We start from the raw sequence: 19,805 nt of genomic DNA, 5'->3' as shown, positions 1-19,805 counted from the left end.
AAGCTTGGGCCTTTTCATATTATAAGCATAACCACTCTCATCATTAATAGTATGGATAGCACCAATAGTATAGCAATTATCATATTCTTCCAAGCAAGTGCCAAAAAGATTTTCAAGATCATAAGAAGTATCATTATCTTCCACAATTATATTTTCATTAGGCACAATATTAATAGGAGCAGCATTATTTGGGAGAGATATCTTTTTACCTCTCTTCCTTTTTATTTTCTTCTTTTTCACCACATCATGTGTGGGTTCAATACTCTTTTTGGAGCTCCTTATTAATGAGATTGGTTGAATAGGAGGCTCCTCCTCGTTACCTGATTCATCATAAGAAATAATAGAAGGGTATTGGGAAGTCTCTTCCCTTTCATTAGTATTCTCTTCATCTTCCATTTGTTTTCTTTTCTTTATGTAGTTGGCAATATAAGGATTTTCAATGCAATTCACAGCACAATACATATAAATTTCCTCTAGATCAAAGCCAAGAAGTTTATAACGGGCAAATTCTGGAAGATCCTCAGTTATATGTTTCATTTCTTCATAACCCATAAGCAAACTAAGTTCATTATAATGTGCAAGGGAAATCAAGTCATCACAATTTTTGGACACGATTAGATCATGGAACAATTTGCATCGGATAGCTAAATGACCCTGTTCATTGCAAAGTCCACAAGTATGGAAAAAAAATTTAAATTTTCAGCACAATCATCTAGTATTTCTTGCAACAATTTAGTTTCTAAGTACTTATGCTTCTTGCAATATCTATCTTCCCTTTTTGGTGTGTACTTACAAACCAAATGCACTCCACAAAAATTGACATGTTTATAGGAGACATTTTCATCATAACTAGTGCAATCATCATTAGTATCATGGACATTCAAAGAATTCATACTAACAACATTGCAATCATGCTCATCATTCAAAGATTTAGTGCCAAACATTTTATATAATTCTTCTTCTAGCACTTGAGCACAATTATCCTTTCCATCATACTCACGAAAGATATTAAAAAGATAAAGCGTATGAGGCAAACTTAATTCCATTTTTTTGTAATTTTCTTTTATAAACTAAACTAGTGATAAAACAAGAAACTAAAAGACTCGATTGCAAGATCTAAAGATATACCTTCAAGCGCTAACCTCCTCGGCAACGGCACCAGAAAAGAGCTTGATGTCTACTACACAACCTTCTTCTTGTAGACGTTGTTGGGCCTCCAAGTACAGAGGTTTGTAGGGCAGTAGAAAATTTCCCTCAAGTGGATGACCTAAGGTTTATCAATCCGTAGGAGGCGTAGGATGAAGATGGTCTCTCTCAAGCAACCCTGCAACCAAATAACAAAGAGTCTCTTGTGTCCCAAACACACCCAATATAATGGTAAATTGTATAGGTGCACCAGTTCGGCGAAGAGATGGTGATACAAGTGGTATATGGATAGTAGATAAAGGTATTTGTAATCTGAAATAATAAATACAGCAAGGTAGCAAGTGATAAAAGTGAGCGTAAATGGTATTGAAATGATAGGAAACAAGGCCTAGGGTTCATACTTTCGCTAGTGTAAGTTCCCTCAACAATACTAACATAATTGGATCACATAACTATCCCTCAACATGCAACAAAGAGTCACTCCAAAGTCACTAATAGCGGAGAACAAACGAAGAGATTATGGTAGGGTATGAAACCACCTCAAAGTTATTCTTTCCAATCAATCCGTTGGGCTATTCCTATAAGTTTCACAAACAGCCCTAGAGTTCGTACTAGAATAACACCTTAAGACACAAATCAACCAAAACCCTAATGTCACCTAGATACTCCAATGTCACCTCAAGTATCTGTGGGTATGATTATACGATATGCATCACACAATCTCAGATTCATCTATTCAACCAACACATAGGACCTCAAAGAGTGCCCCAAAGTTTCTACCGGAGAATCACGACGAAAATGTGTGCCAAGCCCTATGCATAGGTTCATGGGCGGAACCCGCAAGTTGATCACCAAAACATACATCAAGTGAATCACGTGGTATCCCATTGTCACCACAGATACGCACGGCAAGACATACATCAAGTGTTCTCAAATCTTTAAAGACTCAATCCGATAAGATAACTTCAAAGGGGAAACTCAATTCATTACAAGAGAGTTGAGGGGGAAGAAACATCATAGGATCCAAATATAATAGCAAAGCTTGCGATACATCAAGATTGTATCACCTCAAGAACACGAGAGAGAGAGAGAGATCAAACACATAGCTACTAGTACATACCCTCAGCCCCGAGGGAGAACTACTCCCTCCTCATCATGGAGAGCACCGGAATGATGAAGATGGCTACTAGAGAGAGATTGCCCCCTCCGGCAGGGTGCTAGAACGGGTCTAGATGGGTTTTCGGTGGCTAGGGAGGCTTCTGGCGGCGGAACTCCCGATCAATTGTGTTGTCCAATGTTTTTAGGGTATATGGAGATATATAGGTGGAAGAAGTACGTCAGGGGGGCCACGAGGGGCTCACGAGGGTGGAGGGCGCGCCCCCTGCCTCGTGGCCTCCTTGTAGGTCCCCCGATGTGCACTCCAAGTCTTCTGGGCTTCTTTCCTTCCAAAAATGAGTTCCATGAAGTTTCAGGTCAATTGGACTCCGTTTGATTTTCCTTTTCTTCGAAACCCTAAAACAGGGTAAAAACAGAAACTGGCACTGGGCTATGGGTTAATAGGTTAGTCCCAAAAAATGATATAAAAGTGTATAATAAAGCCCATAAACATTCAAAACAGTAGATAATATAGCATGGAGCAATCAAAAATTATAGATATGTTGGAGACGTATCAGGTGTCTTGTATTCATCAAGCATAGTGCGAGCCATCTCAACAAGAGTTTTGTTCTTGCGCTCCACGACGCCATTCTGCTGAGGAGTATAAGGATCAGATAACTGATGAGTAATACCAAGTTCATCAAGATAGTCATCAAGACCAGAATTCTTGAACTCAGTTCCATTGTCACTTCTGATGTGCTTGATCTTCACACCAAAGTTGGTTGAAACCCTCGAGGAAAATCGTTTGAAGACTTCCTGCACTTCATGTTTGTAAGTAACAATGTGTACCCATGTGTATCAAGAGTAATCATCAACAATAACAAAGCCATATAGAGATGCATCATTTGTAACAACAGAATAATGATTAGGGACAAAAAGATCCATATGAAGCAATTCAAATGGTCGAGTGGTAGTCATGATTGTCTTTGCTGGATGCTTGGCCTTGGTCATCTTTCCAGCTTCACAGGCTCCGCATAAGTGATCCTTGAGGAATTTGACATTCTCGATGCCAATGACATGCTTCTTCTTCGCAAGCGTGTGCAAATTCCTCATGCCTGCATGACCAAGTCGTCGATGCCAGAGCCAGCCCTCTGAAGCTTTTGCAAGTAGGCACACGGCTGGTTGTGGTCCTGTAGAGAAATCAACAATATACAGGTCTCCTCTCCTAAAGCCTTCGAAGACTTTGGAATTGTCAGCTTCCATAACCACAACACAATGGTACTTGCCAAAGATAACAACCATATCAAGATCGCAAAGCATTGAGACAGACATGAGGTTGTATCCTAAGGACTCGACAAGCATGACTTTGTCCATGTGTCGATCCTTTGTGATCGCAACCTTACCTAGACCCAATACCTGACTTTTGCCTTTGTCAGTAAAGATGATATGCTTCAGATGCGATGGTGATAAGGGAGCATCCATCAATAGATTCTTGTCACCAGTCATGTGATTTGTACATCCACTATCGAGGACCCACTCAGTGGCTTTGGATTGATCATCCTGCAGATGAATTAGTGCAACTTACGAACTCATATACTTCTCAGTGAAGAATATGACATCAAATCATCAGATCAATTTCATCAAGCAAGAGAACAGATAAAGCAGTATGAGGACATGAGAAATGAAAGTTCATTTCTTCATGATTAGCCTGCGTCCTTTCAGGCACATTCAGGTCTCTAGCAAATTCTTCAGACGATTACGTACGTTTGGAGACCTGACCCTGCAGAAGAGATTAGTTCTTTTTCTTCACCACCCACATCTGAAGGGGTGGCAAAGAGTTCATCACTCTGCGAGCTCCATATGAGAAAGGTGGCATAGATGCCACCCATTTCGTTTCACATAAGAGGAGTTAGGATAAGCATATGAATAAGCAGAGAAATTCTTTGAGGACTTATGAACATAATAATTAGAAGAATAATGCTCATATTAATAGCCCTTAGCTCTTCCCTGCGAAATAGAGTTGTTAGCACGATGATATTCATATGAGGACTTTGATTCTTTTGAGGAGTTTGGTCCATCTGAAGAATTTGATCTGGGGTTCCTATTCTTCACAGGTGGTGTCCTGAGGACATTTACCTGAAGACTTTCAAGGCACCTTTTGGGAACCTAGATTTTCTTCATAGGAGGACCGTTCCTGCAATTAGTGCCAACATATATAGCAAATACTTCACCATTCTGATTTTTGAACAGTTTATAGTTGGAGTCAATTGACTCATCATCAGAATGAGGAGATTCACATGCAAAGCCAGATAAATTAGATGGATCAACTGGAGGTCCCTTTGCAGCAACCCATGAGGTTTTGGGGTACTGCTCAGGCTTCCAATATGTACCATCAGCATTGAGTTTCCTCTCAAAGGCAATACCCTCTTTCCTAGGGTTCCTGTTGAGGATCTGCTTTTTAAGCACATCACAAAGAGTCTGATGCCCTTTGAGGCTTTTGTACATGCATGTCATGTACAATTCCTTCAGCCCTGCATCATCAGTGATACTAGCAGTGTCCTCAAATGAGGAATTAGTGATAGCAGAGGTAGGTGAAGAATTTGTAGCATTAGAAGCATTTGAACATTCAGGTGAAGAATTAGCAGATTCACGTTCAATGCATTTCAAACAAGGAGGAACAAATTCTTCCTAAGAAGCGCTGATTTGTTGAGCAAGTAATGAATCGCGCTCCTTCTGAAGATCTTCATAACTCACTCTTAGCTTTTCAAGATCTTGCTTTATTTGAAGAAATTCATAAGAAAGCTTCTCATGATCAGATAAGAGAGTGTTATGATGATCTTGAAGGGTGTCATGCTTAGTATGAAGTCTCTGAAGACTTTTACCCAAAGCTTTTGACTGATCCATTTCTTCACCCAACATATCATCGCTCTTATTTAGCATGTATTAAACTTTTTCCAAAGCTCTTTGTTGTTTAGTGGCAAGGGAAGCAAGTTTGACATAGCTGGGTCCAAATTCATCACCAGATTCATCATCACTAGACTCGGATAGGTAGCATTCAGTTACCTTAGCAGGGATGATGCAAAGGATGATGATTCTGGTTCGAATGTCATCGCTTTGAGAGATTCTTTGAAGTCCTCAAACCAAGGATCATGCTAGGTTTGATGACCTTCATAGACCTCAGAGAGACGGTCCTTCATAGACCGCATGATCTAGATGCATGATATTCCTGAACTGATTTTGAGACAGACAGGAGCAGATGACGTCCTTCGCCGTGAGGTTGAGAAGAGTGTACTTGCGAATGTCATCAGCTTCCGCCATCTTGCACAGATCGGTCAGACCAATCTCAGTGACATTCCATAGCTCGTTGTTCATCGCCATGAGATGCTTCTTCATCATGGCCTTCCACTTGGGATAATCGTGACCGTCAAAGTTGGGGCATATCACTTTCTTCATACCTATGGTCGACATAACTAAAACTCCAGGCGGTTAAACCAAAATCACACAGAACAAGGGAGTACCTTGCTCTGATACCAATTGAAAGTGTGTTATATCGACTAGAGGGGGTGAATAGGCGATTTTTATGAATTCTTCACTGAGGAATTTGCAGGTGAGGAAATTCCTTAGCGAAGAACTACTAGTAGTGGAATAAGTACTCAAAAGTAAACATAACAGGGCACAAGCATAGTCATCATGATGAAATAAAGACAAGCTTGAACTGAGGAATTTGAGAACGTCTTCAGTCAAAGTCTTCAAACAAAGATATGAACAAGCACTCAACACAATTATGAGGAAATGAAAGAGTTGAGGAAATAGAACCGGTGAGCTTGGTGAAGACAATGATTTGGTAGACTAGTTCCAACTGCTGTCTTAGTTGTACATCTGGTTGGAGCGGCTAGGTATTTAAACCTGAGGACACACAGTCCTCACTGTATTCTCCTTGAGCTAAGGTCACACAGACCTCGCCCAATCACTCGTGGCAAGTCTTCAGGTGAATTCCGAACCTTCACAAACTTGGTCACTCGGCGATCCACAATTCCTCTTGGATGCTCTAGACCTTGACGCCTAACCGTCTGGAAGAAGCACAGTCTTCAAAGGTAACAAGCGTCGGATCCATGCAGGATCAATCTCTTCAATAATGCTCAATCACTTGGGGTTTGTAGGTGTTTGGGTTTGGGTTTTCCTAACTTGATGATTTTCTCTCAAAGTCCTTGGAGGATGGGATGCTCTCAAATGACAAGTGTCGGTTTCTCTCGGAGCAGCCAATCAGCTAGTGGTTGTAGGGGGTGGCTATTTATAGCCTAGGGAGCAGCCCAACATGATAAGACATAACTTCCCTTCAATGATATGACCGTTAGGTGGGTAGATATTTTGGGACAGCTGGCGCATAGCACAGCAACGGTCGGAAATTTGAGTATCAAATTCCTCAGGGCTATCATGTTCCTCACTGTGTAGGTAATCCGCACTGGCGAATTCCTAACTCCTCAGTCAGAACAAATTCCTCAGAGACCAGAAGAACTTCGTCTCTGTCACTGAAGAATATGACTAAACTGTATGAGATTTCCAATGGCTTCGCTCGAAGGGACTGGTAGGTGTAGGATTTTGAGTTGAGCATCACATGGAAATTTTTCCTTAGTATTTCCTCGACCCCCTTTAATAGTACGGTGTTTCCTATGACTCAAGAAAGAGAAAATGAAACTACGAAAACAAAAGTCTTCACGCTTCATGTTCCTCGGATGAATACCAAGTCCTCAGGATTGCACCAATTTCTTCACTTTCAAAGTCTTCAGAAAGTCTTGAGGAATCCAAAGTCTTTAGTTGAAGAACTTCATTTTTAGGGGTCGACTTTCTCTGTAAATATCATACTCCTCATAGACTTGTAGACCTGTGTACACTCAAAAACACATTAGTCCCTTAACCTATAAGTCTTTAATACACCAAAATCACTAAGGGGCACTAGATGCACTTACATAGCAGCGAAGGTACGGCACCTCCGCGATCTGCACACGTTCAGCTCGGTGATGTCCCACGAACTATAGATCCAGCTGAGGCCGAGGGAGAGTTTTGTCAGCGACAGCGTGATGATGGTGGTGATGAAGTTACCGACGCAGGGCTTCGCCTAAGCACTACAATGATATCACCGAGGTGGAAATCTATGGAGGGGGGAACCGCACACGGCTAAGACAACTGTCAACTTGTGTTTTCTAGGGTGCCCCTTGCCCCCGTATATAAAGGAGCAAGGGGGAGGCCGGCTGAACCTAGGGAACGCCCCTCAAGAGGGGAATCCTACTAGGACTCTAAGTCCTAGTAGGAATCCATCAAGAGGGAGAGAGGGGGAAGGAAGGAAGAGGGGGAAGGGAAGGAAAGGGGGCGCCACCCCCTTCCCCTAGTCCAATTCAGACCCAAGGGGGGCACGGCCAGCCCCTCCTGGCCCTTCCTCTCTTCCCACTAAGGCCCATAGAGTCCCATTAGTTCCCCCGGGGGTTCCGATAACCCTCCGGCACTCCGATATTTATCCGGTGACCCCCGAAACTCATTCGGTGTCCGAATAACATCGTCCAATATATCAATCTTTATGTCTCGACCATTTCGAGACTCCTCGTCATGTCCATGATCACATCCGGGAATCCAAACTTCCTTCGGTACATCAAAACACATAAACTCATAATACCGATCGTCATCGAACATTAAGCGTGCGGACCCTACGTGTTGGGGATATAACTATTTGTGTAAGCCGCCCAGGAGGGGCCGGGTTACGCAAATAAGGACTCATCAGAAGAAGCCCAAGATCAAGCATGAAGATGGCGGTTCAATAAAGGGTCTAAAGCCCACAGGCGACTTAAGGCCCATAGTGGTAAACCGCCATGATGGCATGACTTGTATCATAAGGTAGAATTAACTAGTCACCGAGCCGAAGACTGTCTATGAGCTGGCCGGGACTCTGTAGGCCGCAGGGCGTCAACCCGTGTATATAAAGGGATGACCCGCCGGCGGCTTAGGGCAGAAAACAACTCATCGAGAGCCAGGCATAGCATATCTCGCTCCCTGGTCATCGAAACCTCAAGCAATACCAACCCAACTAGACGTAGGCCTTCCTTCACCGTAAGGGGCTGAACTAGTATAAACCTCTCGTGTCCTTTGTCCCGATTAACCCCTTTAAGCTTCCTAGTTGCGATGGCTCCACGACTAAGTCCTTGCAAGAGGACATCTGCCGTGACAATTCCACGACAGTTTGCGCCCACCGTGGGGCCAGCGCATGGTGGATTCGAGTTCTTGAAGGGAAGCTTCGAAGGGCTCAAGGGATACGCAGTTGGCCGGATGACCAAGAGTCGTCGCGGCAAGATCTGCATCGACGATGAAGGCTGGGGCCCTGACGCCGGTTCAATTGAGTGCGGCTATCGGGTCCCCTTTGGCGGAATTCACGTCTTCATCGGCCGGATTGGTGAGCCGGGCCCTGAGCCGGACAGCTGCACCGACCTCGTCGAGACGGCTCAGCGTGCGAAACCAGCCCGATCTCAACCCGTCGTGAAGCGTGCCTTTGTGGGTTGCATCCATGGAGGTGAACTTCCTGAAGGATCAGAAGGTGATGGTGAGCCGGCCATCCTCTCTGACGATAATTCATCCGCCGGCTCAATAGATTCGCTGTATCAAGTTCAAGATGGCGTGCTTGGGGGCTGTTCCGATGGCAGCACTATTCCGGACCTCTCAGAGTCGCCAAACCGGGCAGGAGTCTTCATGGCTGGTACTCAACCCGGCCAAAATTCTACGGCTTCAACGGCGATAACGTCCGGGTTAGGAGCAGCCGGGGCAGGAGGCCCTGTGCGCTCACCGGCTCAGGTGCTGATGGATCTCATGGATAAGCTTACAGCTTTGTTAACTGTTACAGTCATCCCTGCGAACCAATCTGAGCATGAGGCGGAGGTGGCACAGGTTCGCGACGAGATCGCCCGGGTCAAAGAAACCTTAGCAGCTGAGGACGCTAGATTAGCAGCAGAGCGGGCGGCTTTGGACGTACCGGCGCAACAACTTCAGCCAGAGGCCTTGTAGCTCACGTTGAGCCTGAACGCATCTAATGAGGTAATGAGGAGGAGACATCAGAAAACTCAGTCCCGTTTACCTCAGAATTATGATCCTCGGAATCTCTTTGCTACACCTGGGGCCGGCCCAAGTAACCCGCCAGGTGCGAATCAGCTTATTACATCCGGAGCGGGAGGTCCAGTCCGGCCTCAGGGGATGGCACCGCCTCACGGCAATATGGCACCGCCAAATTACGTGCCAATACCGCAGGGTCACTTCTCCAACCCCATGGAGAACTTAATTGCAGCATCAGCACGTTTGGCGGCTCTTCCGGTAGATGGGGATGATCCGACAGCGGTGGAAACCCGGAAGATCAGAGAACTTGTCCAAATAGCCCTGGCTCAGCAAGAGACCTACTCCTACAGCCAGGATGGGATTCACTCGACTCCTCCGCCCTGGTTAGCTCCACCTCGTCAAAATCGGAGCCCGAGTTACAGTAGCCACATGGAATCAGAGGCCTTGTCAAGTAACGCTCAGCGCCGGAACCAGCCCAGCGGGCATAACCCGGTTCAGGATCGGATACGTCAGGAGGACGAGCGGGCGGCTCAGCTAGCGGCTCAGCTAGCAGCCCAACAGAACTCACCGGCTTACCCGATGACTTCCGTTGAAGCGGGGGTTGCTACTAGAACCGGAGGAGTTCCTTGTCTGGTACCGGCTTTACGTAATGTACGTCTGCCCAAGGATTTCAAGGGGCCTCGGAAGGTGCCGAATTATACGGCCGATTTACAGCCTGGGGCATGGATTGAAAGTTATGAGATGGCTATGGAGCTGCTAGAGGTTAGTGATGAGGCGATGGCTAAATATTTCACCATGATGCTGGACGGAACAGCCCATTCTTGGTTAAAGGGTTTGCCACCCAACTCCATTAGTTCATGGGCGGAGCTAAAAGCCCGTTTCATCCAGAACTTCAAAGATACTTGCAAGCAGTCTATGTCAATTTTGGATCTGACAAATTGTAAGCAGGAAGAAGGTGAATCTACGACTCATTGGGTGCGCCGGGTCAAGGATATAATACATTCGTCTGACAAGATGGATGCCGGCTCAGCAGTTCTCATGCTGGAGAAGAATTGCCGCTTTGAGCCTCTGAGACAGAAGCTGGGGCGCCTTAAGCATGATTGCAACGATATGGGGACGTTGATGGCGGCTTTAGTCAAGTATGCCGATTCTGATAGTACCAAGGATCCCGCGTCTGATGAGGAAAAGACAGGGAAGGGAAAGAAGAACGGCAATGGAAAGGGTCAGCAGCATAACCCGGCGAGTCAAGGAGGCAATAAGCGTAAGGCGGACAGTAACCCGGAATTTGTGGCCAATGCACAGGGTAACAATCAGAAGCGCAAGGGAAAGCCACCCCGGTTTGGTGGGTCAGGTCCGTCTCTCGAGCAACTACTCAATGAACCCTGCCCGAAACACGGTACCCGGGAACGACCAGCGACTCATTTATGGAAGGATTGCGCGATCATGAAAGCTTTCAAGAATTCTAACACATTTGATGGAAATCAAGGCCCAGGCGGCGGTTCAGGAGCCAGCGGCTTTCATGGCCCGGGCGGTGGTTCAGGATCCGGTTTTCAGGGAAACCAGGGTGGTTATAATCAACAGCAGTCTGGTCAAGGAGGTCAGCAGCAGCAGTAGTCGGGTTATCAGAGCCATCCGAAATAGTTAAGCAGTGGGCAGTATCACGTGTTCACCACAAGTTTGTGTAAACGTGATCAGAAAGTTCATAAGAGGGCTATGAATTCTGTTGAACCGGTAGTCCCTCGTTACTTGAGGTGGTCGGAACAGCCTATTGTCTGGAGCAGGGAGGATCACCCTCCCCGGGTTGATAATCCGGGTCAACTGGCCCTAGTGGTGGCACCGCAAGTTGGTGGTTATAAGTTTACTAAAGTGCTCATGGATGGAGGTAGCAGCATCAACATCCTCTATTACGAGACCTTTCGGCGCATGGGCTTAACTGACAAGAATTTAAAGACTTCCAACACCGTCTTCCATGGAGTGGTGCTCGGTAAGTCGGCATATCCTGTGGGGAAGATTGAGCTAGAGGTGGCCTTCGGAGACGAGCATGATTCTAGGGCGGAAAAGTTAACTTCTGAGGTGGTCAAAATCAAGAGTCCATATCACGCTTTGTTCGGGCGGCCAGCCTATGCCAAATTCATGGCACGGCCGTGTTATGTGTATCTACAGCTCAAGATGCCGGGTTACAAGGGTACCATCACTATGCATGGAAGCCGAAAGGTGGCCCTGAAGTGTGAAGAGGGCGATGTGGCTTACCCGAGTCTGTCTGTGCAGCAGAGGAGCTCAAATTTTATCAAGATAACATTGACCCGGCAGATATGACTTCTCTCAAGAAGCCGACTACGGAACATGACCCGGCCATGAAGTTTAAATCGACTACAGAGACTAAGCTTGTTGATTTCACTCCAGGCGATTCATCTAAGCAATTCAGCATCAGTGCCAACTTGGATCCTAAATAGGAAAGCGCGCTCATCGAGTTCACCCGTGAGAACCGGGACATCTTTACATGGAAACCTTCTGACATGTCGGGTGTACCGAGAGAACTCGCTGAGCACACTCTTAATATTGATCCAAAGTATAAGCCGGTCAGGCAATTTCTGCGGAGATTCAATGAAGAGCGACGAAAAGCTATAGGAGAAGAGGTCGCCCGGCTCTTAGCGGCTGGGTTTATTGTTGAAGTTTTTCACCCAGAATGGTTGGCTAACCCGGTGCTCGTACTCAAGAAAAATGGCACTTGGCGGATGTGTGTGGATTACACGGACCTAAATAAGGCTTGTCCGGCTGATCCTTTTGCTCTCCCCCGTATTGATCAAATCATTGATGCTACGGCAGGTTGTGCGTGTTTGAGTTTTTTGGATGCTTATTCTGGCTATCATCAGATCAAGATGGCAGTTAAGGACCAGGAGAAAACGGCTTTCATCACCCCGTTCGGAGCCTTCTGCTATGTGTCTATGCCATTTGGGCTCAAGAGTGCCCAGGCGACTTATCAACGATGTGTACAGAATTGTCTTCACGATCAGATTGGGCGCAATGTTCATGCTTATGTGGATGACATAGTAGTGAAATCCAGAGAGGCGGAAACCTTGATATCTGATCTCAGAGAAACCTTTGACAATCTCCGGGTAAACAAAATGATGCTTAACCCGGAGAAGTGTGTATTTGGTGTGCCTACAGGCAAGCTTTTGGGATTCTTGGTCTCAAACAGGGGCATCGAGGCTAATCCGGAGAAGATTAAGGCAATCACTTCTTTGGCTAAACTGGCATGTATTAATGATGTTCAGCGATTGGCGGGTCGTGTTGCCGCTTTGAGCCGGTTCATAAGCCGGTTAGGTGAGAAGGCCCTACCGCTGTACCAATTAATGAAGAAGGCAGACACCTTTGTCTGGAGTGATGCCGCTAATGCTGCTTTTGAGGATTTAAAGAGGCAGTTGTCTGAACTGCCGGTTCTTGCAGCTCCCATTGACAAAGAGCCTTTGATGTTATATGTGGCTGCTAATTCACGAGCCGTCAGTGTGGCGATTGTGGTAGAGCGCAAGGAGGCTGGTAAGGAACACCCGGTTCAACGGCCGGTTTATTATGTCAGTGAGTGACGGTGTCCTGGACTAGGGGGTACTCAACACGTCATCTCCGGATCTGATAGATTGGGCCGAGGACCCCCGTGGCCGTATACTCATGGGCCAGTTCGGGCAGCTGCCGCATACAAGGAAGATTCCACAAAGACTTGGCGATCAAGACGAGGACTTCTCCCCACCGGCGTATTCGGATAGGACTCTTGTTAACCTAGGCCTCTGGTGCATTATATAAACCAGGGCCAGGCTAGTCGATACAACTCCATATACAACAATCATACCATAGGCTAGCTTCTAGGGTTTAGCCTCCTTGATCTCGTGGTAGATCTACTCTTGTACTACCCATATCATCAATATTAATCAAGCAGGAGTAGGGTATTACCTCCATCGAGAGGGCCCGAACCTGGGTAAAAACATCATGTCCCTTGTCTCCTGTTACCATCCGGCCTTGACGCACAGTTCGGGACCCCCTACCCGAGATCCGCCGGTTTTGACACCGACATTGGTGCTTTCATTGATAGTTCCGCTGTGTGATCGACAAAAGGATTGATGGCTTAGGTGCAGATCAACTGCGACTTCGGTGTCTTCGTCACCAGTTTGACTGGTCACCTTGGTTCGACCAAGAATTGCGCCCCGTGTTCGGATCACCATGTTCGGACGAGGGCCTTCATCCAACATCAACTCCGATCTCTATCAAGATCACGGAGGAATCATCTATGGAGCTCGGGGGCTCAACGTCAACATTGCCCTCGAGCGACCGTGCTATTTTTTTTTGGACAGCGAACTCGTATCTGCCACCACCACCTCCTCGAGTATCACTTTGACGATCGCTTTGGTGGAATTGTGCGGAATTGAGTCTATAACAACCCTGGAAAATTTCGTCGAGTTCCGATGGAGGAATCTCTGGAAATCCACGATATACCGGAGCCCTGTCAAATCTGGATGGGAATTTGGATGAGTTTAGGGCGTGGTGTCAGCTTCTAGCTCGGACGTCCTTTGGAAGATCCAACCGTTGATCGGCTGCGGAATTCCTATATCTACCACCTCTAAATATTTAAGCTCGATCCGACCGTCCAAACTCCGGGAACCTTCCGATTAGTGCATCACTTTTCGGATCTGTTTTCTGCGCGAAAACGAATCCGGCCCGAGTTCATCTTTTTTATGAACGGGATTTCGGACATCCCTTTTGAAGTAAGTTTTGTATGGGGTATTGTGTTTTGTTCCCGAACACATCCCACTAACTTTAAGATCTTTTAAACATGATCTTCAACATCATGCTGGTGTCAAACCAGTCTGGCAATATTACTCCACGGCTGCCGACCTGCGCTAGACACGTCGTCACTTTAGCCGAGCTCAACTTCTTCGGATCATCATCTCGGCAAGCCGAACAAGAGTCCAGCATCGTGAAGGATAAATCATCATCAACATCGCCACCCCACGGATTACACGGAGCGGGCATACTGGCATCGCCGCACGGTCGCTTCATCAAGCCGGCATCGACCACGTCACGACCTGCATCGACAGGGTCGCACTATTGCTTCTTCAAGCTGGTGTCCATCACGCCGACCTACTTCGACATCTCGGCGGGACCGGGGGCTTCGCCATCTCTTCATCAACCTACTCCGGACACTTCGGTGTCACTAGCCGACCAGCTCCGTCACGTTAGCTGGGCCGAGGGCTTTGCCTCGGCGAGTCAACCTTTACCAGCATTGCCATGCCGTCGTTTTATCGCCCAGCAGGCAATGGGTGTGCGGAGCGAGTCCCAATTGTGGGAATCACCTTCTTTCGGATTGCTACAACAAATAAACCAGGTGCTATTAATCCCAGTATTTTTTGCTTGTTTGGGTTCATTTTTCCCAAGGAATTATTACTCTGGTTTGTCCATGATATGTACACAGGTCTATCAAATGGTGACCGCATTAACGACGGCCGCGTGGTGGATCGATCAGTTTCCGTACATAGTCCGGCGAACGCCGCATCCGGAGCTCAGACCGACCTGTGAATTCAGGCTTTGCCACACCTTTACTACATCACGCCGACGCCCTGCATTGACATTGACTTTGGCGCCAAGCCATATTTCTTCTATTCCTTACTTTGCATAAATTATTTATTATGCAACATTTTTTTTAATTATCATTATTACTATTATCTCCGGTTTGCACTATTTTTTGTGCATAGGAAAATGATCCGGGGACTTCGGCGTCACTCTGCCAGTCTGCATTGACCGTGCTATGTCACCACTTCGGCGTGTCGAGCTCTCCGCTCCGCCACCTCGGGACCAGCTTGGGGGATGGAACCTTGGCCCGCATCAAGCTCGGACCGCGCCATCAATACCGAACACATTAACCAGCTAAGTCGCTTTCATGCTCAAAGCTTTAATTTCTAACTTGTGTTCGGTTTGACCAAGCATTATACTTTTTTGGAAAAAAGTTGCACGTAAAAAATTTTCCTTGTCCATACTTTGTTTGTGACGCATAAATTCAAATACCTCGTTTACTTGGGGCTTCCTATATGAAGCTTTTCCTCTTGCATATGATTATACTTGTACGGCTTTGTTCCTTGTTCGTGTATTACGCCACAATATGCACCATATTGACTTAAGCGATTTGCAAGCTGGGTTGCCTCGCTCCTGTGTTTACCCCTACGTTCCCGATTGTTCGGCTAGGGAGTAAAGGGAGCACCTCTGCGATTGTCACGATCGGGTCACCCGAGCCGGACCTCAGACTGGGTGAAGCCGAAAGCTAGCGCTCTTATTGTTTTCAATGATGGTCGGCACACAACGGAACTCATGAGTACAAAAATCTATTGCACAAGTCTCATAATAACAATGAGCGCCGAAGAAAGGTATCGGTGGGGGTACTATTTTCTTCGAAGATGCTTCTTACACTTTGTAGTAATATAGCATAAGTTCCCTGAGCATGCTTTTTTTGTTACAGCCTTATGGCCTGATTGCCTGGTTATTGGAAACACCATCGATATCCTCGACAGATGGAGTACATAACAATTTTCGGTCCTTGAACGAAGAGGGAGAAGCTGACGGTCGGTTAAGACGCGTTTAAAGTTCGGTTGAACATAGATATGATATAAGTACTTCGGTACATGGAATCATTCTTTTACTCAAGTCACTTGGGGGCTCTTAAGTTTATTTGAGCCGTTTTATAATAAGTGTTCTTCTTCTTAGTCGTTGCAAAGTTTTATTATTATTATTATTTATCACTCCTTTTTTCGACGCGAGTGTGCGGTAACTAGCCGGGGAGCCTAATTTCTCTCTCAAAGCCGCTAGAGTTTAGTTTGCTAAACTGGTCAGCGATCCGAAGTGTTTACGGCTTGACCCTGACTGTCGCCGAACACTACCGGGGGCTATTAACTGGCCTCCCAAACTAAATCCTCGATATTTTGCTCTTATATTAGAGCTGAGGTTTAATGATCATGCTTAGCATGACAACCCAAAGAAAGGAACCGATAGCGGGACTATTTTCTTTAGAAGACATTTCTTCTGTTAAACAGTAATATAGCATATCTCTCTGCGTACCTTTGTTTATAAAACTGTATGGCCAGATTGCCTTGTTTGTTGTAAATCTTTGCCCTCATAAAGGCTTTATAAAGTAGGACAAACACTCCTCGGCTACTGGCCGAGGAGATGGAAGCCGATGGTCGGTCAACAAAGTTTTGTACAATGCGGATCCGAGCATTAATGACGTAAAGTACTTGGATACATAGAGTCATTACACATAATTTGTGATTTTACTATGGATATTGATCCTTAATTCGGCCACCCGTGCCCGCATTAAGGCTCGGGGGCTACTGGGCTTCGGGCTTACTATTTACAAATATTAAAGGGGCACATCGATCCCCTGATCTGGTGTTGCCACCCGACCAGTGTCTCGGGGGCTACTGCATTGCCTGTTCAATGCAGAAAATTTTAAGTGCAATATAGTTGCCGAGGAGATTTTGATCCTCAGGTTGGTCGGCCACACCCAACCTGAGTCTCGAGGACAAAGCACGCCGCTTTTTGTGTCCCGAAGTATTCTGCCGAGCTAGGACTTGATCCTCAGGCCGATCTTGCAAATCAACCTGAGTCTCAGCGGCTACTGGGATCAGCGGTCTTATGTCATCCTTCATGTGCATCTCGGGTTTTAGACCGATACACACCTTGAGGGCTACTGGCTATATATCTCGACAGAGAATAAATTGCACCAATAAAAAATATTGACAAAAAATCGGCCTATAGTCGGGGTGGTGCACCACCTTGGAAGGAGTTCGGCATAAAGCTCGGGCGCTGGTGGCTGGCTCCGTAGAGGGCATTTCCGGCATTAAGCTCAGCTAAACTCCTTCAACTTTTTTGAACCAAGGTGATATGACACCTCGGATATAGTCCGGCATTGGAGCTTGGACACAGTCCGGCGTTGGAGCTCGGATACATTCCGGCGTTGGAGCTCGGAAAGTAGTCTGGCGTTGGTGCTCGGCTGCAAAAGATACCTCTAATGCAGTCCAGCGTTGGAGCTCGGACGCAAGAGGACACTGCCTCCCGGGAACAACTTCAAACCCGAGGTGTGGCATAAAAATAACAAGGCATTGATAAAGGCCGGAAACTTAAAGGGGCTCCTCGGATACCCGACGTGTAAACCCATCGAATGCATTTCGGTGATCCTCAAGATCGAAGATAAAGAAGATTTGTTGTACCAGTTTTCAAGACCGACGACTGAAGATGAAGAACAGTTCAGAAGAATCGAGGAGCGTCCCTAACTTGAAGACCGGTTCAGGGGGCTACTGACGGTGTCCTGGACTAGGGGTACTCAACACGTCATCTCCTGATCTGATAGATTGGGCCGAGGACCCCCGTGGCCGTATACTCATGGGCCAGTTCGGGCAGCTGCCGCATACAAGGAAGATTCCACAAAGACTTGGCGATCAAGACGAGGACTTCTCCCCACCGGCGTATTCGGATAGGACTCTTGTTAACCTAGGCCTCTGGTGCATTATATAAACCAGGGCCAGGCTAGTCGATACAACTCCATATACAACAATCATACCATAGGCTAGCTTCTAGGGTTTAGCCTCCTTGATCTCGTGGTAGATCTACTCTTGTACTACCCATATCATCAATATTAATCAAGCAGGAGTAGGGTATTACCTCCATCGAGAGGGCCCGAACCTGGGTAAAAACATCGTGTCCCTTGTCTCCTGTTACCATCCGGCCTTGACGCACAGTTCGGGACCCCCTACCCGAGATCCGCCGGTTTTGACACCGACAGTGAGGTACTCATCGAGTCAAAGCAAAGATATCCTCATTGGCAGAAACTTGTTTACGGGGTGTTCATGGCAAGCCGGAAGCTGAAGCAATACTTCCAAGGTCACCCTATCACTGTGGTAAGTTCTGCCCCCTTGGGAGACATTATTCAGAACAGAGAGGCTACAGGACGAGTTGCCAAATGGGCCATCGAGCTCGGGCCTCATGGTCTGAAGTACACGCCGCGCACTGCCATTAAGTCCCAAGCTTTGGTGGATTTCATCAACGACTGGACAGAGCTACAGGCACCTGAGGAGAAGCCCGATAATACTTATTGGATTATTCACTTTGATGGGTCCAGACAGTTGGAAGGCTCGGGAGCTGGAGTTGTATTAACTTCCCCTCGGGGTGACAAATTTTGTTATGTGCTCCGGCTTATGTTTCCTTGCACTAACAATGCAGCTGAGTATGAGGCCCTGCTCCATGGTCTCCGGATGGCCAAAGAGATGAACTTGAGTCGGGTAAGATGCTTAGGAGACTCAGACCTTGTGGCTCAACAGGTGTCAGGCAAGTGGGACTCTAAAGATCCCCTCATGGCGGCTTACCGTCGTGAAGTCGATGTTGTGGCTGGATATTTCAAGGGTTACGCAGTGGAACACATTGATCGAAGGAAGAATGAGGCGGCGGATGCCTTAAGCCGGATGGGGTCTCAGCGTAAGCCGGTGCCGCCTAACACCTTTCTTGATGTTTTGCATAATCCTTCTGTTAAGTTACCTACAGAAGAAGATCTGGCAATACCAGACCCGGAGGCACAGCTGGTGGCAGCTCTCCATGTTACCCCGGATTGGACAGTGCCTTATTTGGCTTACATGACCCGAGGAGAGTTGCCAGAGGACGAGACCTTGGCAAGACAAATCGTCCGGCGGTCCAAGTCCATGACAATTGTCAATGGCGAGTTACATCATTACAGCGTCACTGGAGTGATTCAACGTTGCGTGTCACCTGCAGAGGGTCGGGAGATCCTTCGTGAAATTCATGAAGGTGATTGTGGTCATCACGCCGGCTCAAAATCTCTTGTGGCCAAAGCCTTCCGTCATGGGTTCTATTGGCTGACGGCTCATGCTGATGCGGAAGACCTGGTTAGTAAATGTGACGGGTGTCAGAAATTCTCACGACGAGCCCATGTGCCGGCTCAAGAGTTAAGGATGATTCCAATTACCTGGCCGTTTGCAGTCTGGGGGCTTGATATGGTCGGGCCTTTCAAGAGATCTAAGGATAAAAAGACTCACCTCTTGGTGGCAGTTGACAAGTTCACAAAGTGGGTGGAGGCGGAGCCAGTCAGTAAGTGTGATGCAGCCACAGCAGTCCAGTTTATGAAAAAGGTGATTTTTCGCTTTGGTTTTCCACACAGCATCATAACTGATAATGGTACTAACCTTTCCAAAGGAGCTATGGAAGAGTTCTGTCAACGAGAGCATATCCAGCTTGACGTTTCAGCTGTAGCTCACCCTCAATCAAATGGCCAAGCAGAACGAGCCAATCAAGAAATCTTGAAGGGTATCAAGCCCCGGCTCTTGGTCCCTTTACAGCGGACGCCGGGTTGTTGGGTGGAGGAGTTACCTTCTGTACTCTGGAGCATTAATACTACCCCTAACAGATCTACGGGTTACACGCCTTTCTTT

This window comes from Triticum urartu, chromosome 1A (assembly GCF_056163025.1).
Source record: "Triticum urartu cultivar PI428250 chromosome 1A, HENAU_Tu73, whole genome shotgun sequence".
Lineage (NCBI taxonomy): Eukaryota > Viridiplantae > Streptophyta > Magnoliopsida > Poales > Poaceae > Triticum > Triticum urartu.
The sequence above is the reverse complement of the archived record's forward strand: the minus strand, read 5'-3'. Positions refer to the sequence as shown.